This window comes from Psittacula echo, assembly GCF_963264785.1.
Source record: "Psittacula echo genome assembly, chromosome: 7".
In the NCBI taxonomy this organism is placed as follows: domain Eukaryota; kingdom Metazoa; phylum Chordata; class Aves; order Psittaciformes; family Psittacidae; genus Psittacula; species Psittacula echo.
The window spans coordinates 41,438,099-41,448,281 of record NC_137740.1 but is presented as its reverse complement, the minus strand read 5'-3'; the positions used below and the strand labels follow the sequence as shown (position 1 = coordinate 41,448,281).

The window sequence follows — 10,183 nt, the reverse complement described above, 5'->3', positions numbered from 1 at the left end:
TGCTTTTCCTGGGATTCAAACGCTCAACTTCCTGACTATGGAAAAAGAAAACAAGCAAAGTCTGCTGTGTAACTGCTCTCATCTTTGCATTAATCTGTTTGATAATAGGATCCAGAAAACAAGCGACGCAGTAGAAGAAGTCTAGGCAAGTGTGGTGGATTCCCGCATTATCCAGAGAGATATGCAATTTGCAATAAATATGTATTATTTTGATAGATCACCCACATAACTAAAATAAATTCTACTATTTAAGAAAGCGATCATATCCCGATAGGAAAAGCTCATGAGGTGTGTGCATTTGAGCTGGCTGCAGGCTGAAATTAGGCTGCTTCTCTGGGACCGTTTGAACTGCATGGAATGTGTATGACAGTGCTATGTATCACACAAGGAAGATACAGTCAGTATTATCCCAGCAGTATCCCCAGTACAAGTTGTTCTGCACTTTTAGCAGGTCTCAGGTGGTGCAGCAGCACCGTACACAATGCCTCTCCTGAGCAGTGCTTCCTGCTAGCGCTGTGTGACCATTAACTTGAGTGAGGCACCTGAAGTTCCTCAAAATACTGATAAGGTCACAGTGATGCCTGCTACAGGGGTGATAACCCGTCCTCTCTGCCTGTCTTGGCACTGTGTCAAGCTAAGCTGCAAACTGCTTTATCAAGCTCCAGGAATGAGGCCCATAAGGCCTTAGCTTGGGACTTTCAAAAGATAAGGGTGATTGAGCTTTTCTGTGTTCAGAGATGTTTGGCAATAGGATCTTTTTGGCTAGGAATGGAGTTGTTCTCTGCTCTTAACCCTGGGAGCCCTCTGTCCATCAGGCATGGCACAAAGATGGGGAACTGTGAGGTCTAGTCCCTCCCTTGGGTTTTTGCATAGTCATTAGCGCTGCTGGGGCCTCAGTCTGTTATGAACCATGCTGCTGTAGTCACATGTTTTATTACCAGCAATTAGGGTAAGTAACAACGACAGGAACCTTCCTATACTGGGAAGGATGTAAGTTTCTCTTCACTTTTTTCCCTATTACTGACAGCTGAGAAGATTTTTAAACCTCTCCCTTTCTGTCTACATTTTGTGGGGGTTTTGTTGGGTTTATGTTTTGGTTTGGGTTTTTTTGGGGGGGGAGGAGGGGTGAAGGAGTTTAATCACAGAAAGCAAACCAGCTGCAGAGAGCTAAAACTAGCTGTACATAATTCTGTACATAACACAGCTCAGCCATTTGCTTTTATGTCTTGCAGCTGAGCTCTTTCGTTATCAGACTGGCCGATGAAGGAGCTCATGATGATGAGGATTGGTTATCTTTTCTGTCTGCTTAGCCTGGGTTCTGGAAGTGATTGTAAGTCCTTATTTCCTGCACAAACCTTGTTCTTTTGGAAGGTTTTTTTTTTTTCAGGATTCAGAGGTAAAGGGTCTATAGAGGTGAGGCAGAGAGAAAAGTCAAATCCTTTCTTTTCCATGGGCTATTTTGCCGAATTATTGTGGGAAATTCTTAGTAAATTCTCGTAAATTCTGGTTTGTACTTAATCCTCATCCTTTTTGGGATTGAGCACATTATATTTAATTATCCCTTATGTTTGTCCTTTAACTACTTTCAGAGCTTTAGCAGAGCTAGCCTGTAGCTGGGAGCTTTTTGTCTGAGCGTAGGATTCAGTGTTAATGTAGGTGTTTGTATGAAAAATGCAGGATAGACTTTTGATCAGTTCTCATTTCAACTTCAGATCATGACTTCCCTTTGAAAGCAATAACTTTAGCCTGAGTTATAGAACTGGGTGTAGCTTATCTGCATATTGTTCTCTGCTTAGACTCATCTTGAGTTTGTGCAGCAATGCTCTGTCACTATCACCCTGCAATTATTCCTTATTGCCACTTCACTACCATGCATGTCAGCAAAGCAAGTTCAATCAGGGAGTGCTGGTGATTGCCTCATTTCTGTCCGAAAAAGTGTATGGACTAGCCAGTGCAATTCAAGATTAAGTATTATAAAATACAAACGTTCATACTCCAGCTGCTGTCAATACAGTAACAGTGAATATTAGTTGCAGATATCTCCACAGACATGGAAGTGACCTCACTTCCTTATTGCATTCTCCAGATCTATATCACATTATTTCCTCATGAATATTGTTTCAGTTTGGAGCAGTGTACAGCACTGCAGCTGAGTGCCTGCTAGTTGGGTTGTTAGGAGTTCATTGCTTCACAGCTGTGGTGAGAAAAGCAGGGGAGAGATGGCTTTCTGCAAAGAAAAAGGGTGAATGGGCAGTGTTTTGCTATAGGCTTCTCTCCAAGATTTGGGATTCCTGTTTTGGATCTGTCACAAGCCTGTTATGTTATACCATATGGAGTATCTCTTAATTTATCCATCACTCAAAAGATAATAAGAATGTAGGAGAGAACTGTAGGATTTGCTAAGTTGTTCCTCTTAAGACTGCAGTGTTTCAGAAGAAAACCCTAACCTGTATGCTGAAATACAGTATAAAAAGTACTGCATGAAGTAAGAGTAGGTGGGGAACAGAGAGCAAAAAGTCACTCTGCAGTTAAAAGAGCTGCTGTATAACTCAAGCAGGTGGCATACTACCATTTGGATGTTTTCTGTGCTGCTCTTTCTTATAATGCCTATGGGCTGGTAGACCACTAACTTCCTTTGAAATGTTTCTGTTTTATTTTGGCCACTGGTAACTGAAAGAGAGTTTTACTGTTCTAGCTTGGGTATCGAGGCAACACAAATTGAAACAGACCAGCAACTGAATAAATTTGGGGGTTCACACAGTAGCTGGGAGCCAGTTGTGTTTGTACACTGGAATCTTGTCACCTTGTTTACACTGGCTGGCCCAGCAGAAGCTCCACTGAAACTGCTGGGTTTAGACTGCGGTCAGATTAGTGTGCAGACAGGTACAGGTGAAATTGTACCTCCCAGACAGTGGCTAGCCCTGGCTGCAGGGCTGCAAGCTGCTCCTGTGCTGTGTCGGTGGGTGCTGGTGGTGCCTGCAGCATTGCAGTATCTGATGATACTGTATTGCTGTCTTTCCACACACAGGCTGAAAGAGAAGGCGGTGGTAATAACAGGCTGTGACAAAGGTTTTGGACGTGCCTTGGCAAAACAGCTTCATGTTGGTTTTGCTGGATACTTGCTTGTGGTGAGTAGTAATATTGATCAAAATTCTTCTCCAGTTGGAGAAAAATGCTTTTCAAGTGAAAGCATCTTCATGTGCAGCCTCTGTTTACCCTCATCCAAGACCTGAGAGAAGTGCAGTGGGCAGGGATTGTTGCATCTTTCATTGCTTCATCTGGTTGTGCATCTTGTTGGTCCTGTAATTCTGAGCTCTTCAGGACAGGGAGTGTCTGTTAACTGAATGTTTCTACAGTAGCTTGCACAGTAAGGTATTGTTCACTGCTGGAAGCCTCTCAGCAATACTGCAACACTCCATATATCTGAAAGTCCAAACTTGCTATGGCATTACGGCTTTCTGTCTTCCCTGGCATCTCTGCTGCGTCTTTCATTCTGTCACTTTCTTTTGGGAGCACTCCCATCAAACTCCTCTCCAAGCCACCTCTCCTCCATTGTTCAGGTTCTGTTTCCAAAATGTCTTCCAACTTTGCTTCCACAGCTTTTGTAGAAGCTATTCAGTTTCTGGATAGCTGAATGAATAAATTTGTCATACCTTTCTGATACATGTAGGCCTCACTCTGTCACCTGTGTATGGCACATGGCATCACTTCTTGTAAGAGATCAGTTTAGGCACACTGAATCAGGTGTTGCAGACCCATCATCCCAGTCCCTGGTCATGCAGGTAACTGTGTTATGTAATCCTCTTTATAAACTGGGACAAGTCCACTTCCAACTCAGCTGGGGTCTTATCCTTGCTATGTTGGAGTTTTTTTCTGTTTCAATAGTCAAAACTCATGTAATTTCTGACCTGAATTGTTCAAAATCAGTTCATACCCACTTGTTTCTCTGTTTAAAGGTGGCCATTCAGCAAAGGTGCTCAGGGAGTGATGACTACAGATTCTTGAGTAGTGTGGAGGGTGATAAACAAAAAAAGGTGTTCTTTGTTGCTTGCGTGATCTTGGCAGTGGTTACGTTCTTCCACCACACCAAAAGGGAAAGTTATTATCAGCTGACATATTGTGTAACTTGAGAGCAAGAGTGTCCTGTTGGAAAATTGCCACTGGCTGGAAATTTCCATGTGAAGGCTTGTAAATCCTTCAGTAGTCATGTCATACACTGCTTTGGGATGCCTTTCTCTGTGGTGATAGCAAGTCAGGCACTTACTGTGCAGAGCAGTAGATGTAGGGAACAGAAATGAGAGGGAAGATAGGGTGGTGTGAGAGGGCTGTTCAGAAGTCGGCACACTAATGTGGTACAGAGGGCCAGGCTCCATTTGAAGCCACATAAAGAAACTAATTGCTCCTGAAGTGAGCCCTGCTTGCTCTTTTTATTGATGAAAAAACACACCACAATTACTTCTTGATCACAGATTACTTATGACCTGTCCCCAAATGGTCGGGCAGCTCTCAGCATCCACTCTGATCTGGTGTGGCAACATACTGCTTGGAACCAAAATTTCTGTGGCTCCATACTTGTATTCTTCCATGTGGAAGTGGAAAATGCATCACCAGTCATAGCTGATCTGCAGGTGACTTTCAGGAGATTAACTGAGCACTTGACCCTGAAGGGATAGGGAGTTGGATCATGTGCCTTTTTTCTTGTTCTGTGTGTTAATAAATTTTTAGGAGACCTGGGCTCAGAGCCCCAGGACTTCACTCATACTTCCTCTTTTCCACCCTCTGACCCAGGTTGTTAGTGTCGTCGTACAGGCTGTTAGGTGCATCTGAAGGGCAGTGTCTGGTGGATAGCCATTGCAAAAATGCTACAGCTGAATGCTTTCTCTAGTTCTTGGGACACACAACATCCTGTATGGAATAGCCTGTGTTTTACATGGTAGCCTAGAAGTTTAAAATTTGTTAAGCAGGACCTTACTGAAAACCTAATGATAAACTGTGTGGGGGACGAAAATGGTTATAAATCTAGAGCTGACTGCTTCAAGAAAAGAAAGTATGAGGTGACTACAGAAAAGAATGGTAGACCCAAAAGAAGCAGGAAACATCAGTGAAGGCAGGAAGCTGTTACGTCAGATTATTTGTGAAGAACAAGGTATGGCTATATGAGTGATTACTGCTAAGTGAAGCAGTGCACATGCAGTGTGGCTGAGGATGCAGCTACCATGTGGTAACTGGCAGTGTGCATGGAACTGCTCATGGCAAATGCAAGGAAGCCTATCCTTCATGAGAGAAGTATGAGCTACTGCAGATTCACTGCAGGGTCAGAGCAGGTATGGAGGCAGTTGTCGTAGAGCAGATGCCAGGCTCTAGTTCATGCATAGTTAGTCCATCATCACTTGCGTGCTTTTTTTATGGAGAGTTAAAAGGATTCCTGATGTACTAACTACCACAGAAAACTCTTGCATTAATACAGGATGATACACTTTCAGGTGCATCAGGAGCTTTTTAATGATCAGACAGTCAAAAGTAAAGTTGCAAGAATAGCAACAATACTGAAGAAGGCTGGGATAGAACTGGAGATCAAGTGCAAAACGGTTTTCATTTAGCAAGGACAAGTATGCCCACAGAGAATGTTTCTGTTTGATGTATCAGGATTAAGATGGAAAACCACACAGAAATAGATTACAAAATAACCTGAAAAGTGGAATGTACAGAAAAACTTGAAATAATCATTGTCTTATTTTCTTAGATCTTACTGGAAAAAAAAGAATAAATTGTTTTCAGGTGCCTACTACCAGCAGTTTTCATGAGGACTGCAGGCAAGAAAAGGGAAAGAACAGGGAATGTTTGCATAAATGGATGAGTACATGTTCACCAAGCCTGACAAAATATGCTGAAGAGCATTTAAAGGATGAGCCATTGTTATTTCTGCCCCATGGGTGGTATTTCCAGGAGCACCTGGAGGCCAGGGCATTTCCACAGGGCTGGAAGAGGGTAGATACTGCCCTTCTCTTCCCAAAGGGAACAGACCTCTGAAATTTCCGAACAGGCAGCTCACCTTCATTTCACTAGATGAAATTGCATCACACTGATCTGCCAATTTTACACGTCTAGCTCATAGTGTGATACACACTGTCTGTATGTTACTGGGAACAGGCTGTACCATGTCAGTCTAATCACATTTTGGCTAAGCAGCAGAGTGGTTAAAGGGAAAGGAATAAATGTATCCTGTATAAGGGTTTTGACGCAGTCCCGCATGATAGTCTTGTGAGCAAACTTGCACTCAAGCCTGTGACTGCTGTTCAGTCCCAGGGAAATTTTCTTGGAAGTGTTCCCTAGAATAGAGAACTCGCTTGGAAAGAAATGTGCATGGGGCAAAGCAGGGAAGATTGCAGGCCCTTTGGGGAATAGGGTTCAAAATGATGATAACAGATCAGACAGAGTTTGAAATCAATTGGGTGTGATCCAGTAATGACAAGTATGAGGTGTTCTGGTCAGGAAATGCAGGAAGGGAGTGGGGGGATAGGCAGCAGCAGGGGAGGCGGGGGGATTTGCGCAGATGGAGCAGGCTGGCTGGATTCATGGGTGTTGAGCATTGTGTTTGTGGCTTCCTGATCCTCACTGACATCTTGCTGTTGGTGCCCAAGTGCTTGCCAGGGCTCAATCCTGAATCCCACGAACTTCCCTGGGACAAATCCATGGCTTGGTCTGTTACAGGAGGGCTCTTTCCTAACAAGCCCCTGTGTGTTTTGTCTGTCTCCCAGCACCGGCTGCGTTGGGATCCTCCAAACCAGAGCAGGGGCGAGGAGCGAGTGAGGGGAAAGGGAAGCAGCCAAAAGCTGGTGCAAGGCTGCTCTGCGAGGTGGAGAAGGCTCATGTGGTCCTGGAGCTGCCCTTGCTGGCCAAAGGGTGGGGTGGGCAGCCAGAGCGTGCAGGGTGGTGATGCAGGATAACCGGGGGAAATGAGGTACATGGGAGGAAATGGCAAAGTCCCACTGAAGGCTTCTCTGGAGAGTACTTGGGCAGCAGGCTAGGCTGGGGCAGGGGAGCTTCCAACTCTGATGGAATTGGGATAGGGGAGCTGGGAGATCCTCCAGCAGGACGAAAATCTGACAAAACCCATGACAGCAAAGGCAGGGGAAGCGAGGTTTTGCAGCTGGGCCATTGCTGCCAGGACTCCACTCGACTCACGCTGCTGTGTGGTTCCTACTGGTGAGTCCCAAGGCCGTGAAGGCCTACAGTTAAATCTACTGTTTAAAAAAAACCAAGAAGGAAAACATGGGTATGTGAACAGAGAATGTGCTTTACTGCTCCAGAAGACCACAGAGCCTAAGATGATGTTCACTTCTTTCTGTAAAAATACCTGGGTGCTTCATTTGTGAAGAGGTTTTCTGTGCATAAGGGTTAAGCAATTTGTTTTACAGTTAAGTAATGGTGTCTGCAGCTATGAAAAGTGGTTCCAATTGATGCTGCATGTTGAAGTCAGTCTTCCAAAATCAGTATGTTTTGATAACAATAAATTGTAGCTGGGAAGGTAACTTTGCAGACTGAGTTGCATTGGTGCTAGGAGAAAATTCATTTCAATATGAATAATACAAACCATTTATACTGATTTTTTTAAAGTTGCTGGGCTGTGACTAGAATGTCGGTGCCTGATGTGTACTAAAAGAGCTTGAAGTCTTGATTCGCTGTTTTGTGATAACTGGAAATAAGTCAGTTGTGAAATGGTACGCAACTGTGGGGCCAGCCTCTCCTTCCTACTATTGTCATAATGCCAACATAACTATATATTTATATTTTCTTTTTTTTTTTTTTTTTTTTGAGAGAGCTACCCTCTTTTTTTCAAGGCTGTAATGGATGTTTCAGCTCTTCTCCTTCACCACACATCAGTGCTTATTGGCCTGGAGGTGGAGGCCAGGTGCTGTATACTGTGTTCATTAAATAGCCCAAGATACATATAGAAAAGACTAGGTGGTTACATATTTTTTAGCTCAGCCTGGCTCAGAGGCAGCTGAGCAGGTGACTGTGGGAGGGTTGCTCACCTTGTTTGCCCTTGTGCTGTAGGAGTTGGTATCAAGTGCTAAAAGAAGAGTGGCAGCCAGGCATGGTGACTCACTGATTCATAACTTTTTCCTCCCTAATGTGGCAGAGCCTGTGATTCAAGAAGGAATTTAGTGAATTACACCTTCAGCCCACTATGGAACCACATGGCTAATCTGTGCTCTTTTCAGTTTTACTTGTGTCTCACCTGAGCAAGGCTGTAAGGCTTATGCAGTAATCCTGTGTGGAAGTGACTAGCTAAAACTTGGAGTTTGAACTGTGCTTATGTTTGACTAAACAAAAATAACCTCACAGTAGTAACAGAATCTCTATTGTTAGTGGGGTAGGGAGGAAAGAAAGGAATAGAATAGAAAGGAAAGTAGAGCCATCATGTTCTTACTACCTCGGGTTCCTGTGGCTGGAGCGTGGTTGCTCCTTTTAAAGCTTGGATAAGACTGCCATGGGCCTGTCTTGTTCCCAGCAAGTATAAGGCTAGTAAATAACAATAGCTCTAATCTTCATACAAATTACATGAGCACACCCTCCTAAAACAAGCATATGAAATATAACCGAGTAATGTACAAGCTCGGATCCCACACATTCTCTCTGCATGATTTTTCTTCCTACACAGTCACCCAGCCCTCATCATACATTTTGCAGCTTCTCAAGATGTTCCTGAAGAGCACAGCAACAGCAGTGGTGGCACAGAACCATTTCTCTCTGAGGAAAAGCTTATAAGGGAGCAGCTATGTTGCTTTTATAAATGCAGCAGTGTTTGCAAAACCCCTTGTGAAGCAGGGGCAGAAATCTTCCATTCTTGATCAGCAAGTTGGACCGGTTCCTCCTGCTCTCAAGAGCCTTATCCTGTAGTTGTTTGCCCCAGCACAGCGTGCAAAGCAGCAAAGGCTTCTTTTTAAGACCATCAATGTGATTGAGGTTTGGGACTTGCCAGGAAATAGTGCTCAATAAGTAAGTACTGGAACACAGACACTATTGAGACTGAGGTGCCTTGCACAGAGGTGCTTGTTGCACAGTGTGGCCCCAGAGGAGCTTGTGCAGAACTGTTCGTGCACTGTACACTTATAACTCCTCTCTTGTTCTGTGTACACAAGGCTGAACTCATTTTGATAGGAGTGCCCCTGTTTGTTTTCAGTATTAGCAGTTTCCACTCTATTGTTGACACTAAAGAAGTAATAGTGATAAGGTCCTGTTCAATAAACTTACCCCTGACCAGCAAACAGCCCTGTGACTGAGTACCTCTCAGCAGTTTGTTGTGTATGTAATATGGCCTGATTGGTGAGTGATGAAATTCCAAGAATGAGGTATTTTAAATAAAGTGAACATCCCTGAATCTAACCTCATAACCCAAGAAATGGGAAGTTGTCATACTGAAACTTAGAATCAGGAATACTCTGCAAAGGTCAGTTTGGGACTGACAGTTTAAGCCTTTTGTGGCTTTGGCAAATCCCTGCCAAATTTGCCCTGAATAGCTTCTTGTTCCTGGTGAAATTACACCATCCATGTCTTGTTTTCGTGGTCCTCCTGATAGTGATTAGAACCTGCTTTGCAGCAATGCAAGGGACCCCATTCAGGTTGAGATGCTGTGCTAGCTGCCAGATGAATGTGAATTTCAGTTATCTTGACCCATTAAAGCTGGCAACTTCAGTATGCACAATGGTGACAGGCGGGGGATCTTGAGCAGAGCAGGAGTAGAACTACCTGACTGGGGCCTTTAGAAACCTGAATTAATAAAACCAGAAGTAAGGATAGGTGAGCAAGATGGTTTTTTTTGGCTTTTGCTGCAGGCCACGACTTAGCTGGCATCCCAGACAGCCCCTGGGGCTGTTGTGGCCCGGTGTGGATTGGGAAAGGGTTGGTTTGGAGGAGGATGTAGCTGCAGGCCAGTGAACTGGAGAAGTATTCACCACTGTCAGTCAGAGACAGGTGTGCTGGGCTAAAGGGTGTTGGGATCACCATGTGAGAGCTGGAAAATGTGGGAATGCAGCTGTAATAGGCAAATCCATTCTGAGACAGACCACGAGGGAATGGTTAATGCCCTGTTATCACTGGGTCGCATGTGACCTTCTCTGGTCTGCTGTACACAGCTTTTCTGTAAAGGCCAACAGCTTTCAGGAAGAGCAGACTTAGC

The 10,183-nt window shown here is 44.2% G+C and overlaps 1 protein-coding gene across 20 annotated transcripts in view; it reads left to right on the top strand.

The window, feature by feature from the left end:
- The first annotated feature begins 8 nt into the window (after positions 1 to 8).
- APOD (apolipoprotein D) overlaps positions 9 to 10,183 on the top strand; it is a 34,324-nt gene continuing 24,149 nt past the window's right edge. For 8 of the 20 annotated variants that reach the window (XM_080624216.1, XM_080624230.1, XM_080624233.1 and 5 more), the window contains exons 1-2: positions 696 to 949; positions 1,233 to 1,330. The gene's annotated coding sequence lies outside the window, so the exon portion shown is untranslated. Of the gene's footprint in view, positions 146 to 695; positions 950 to 1,232; positions 1,331 to 3,028; positions 3,129 to 6,957; positions 7,207 to 10,183 lie in introns of those variants that run through there. The other 12 variants (XM_080624224.1, XM_080624220.1, XM_080624219.1 and 9 more) reach the window with 6 other exon arrangements.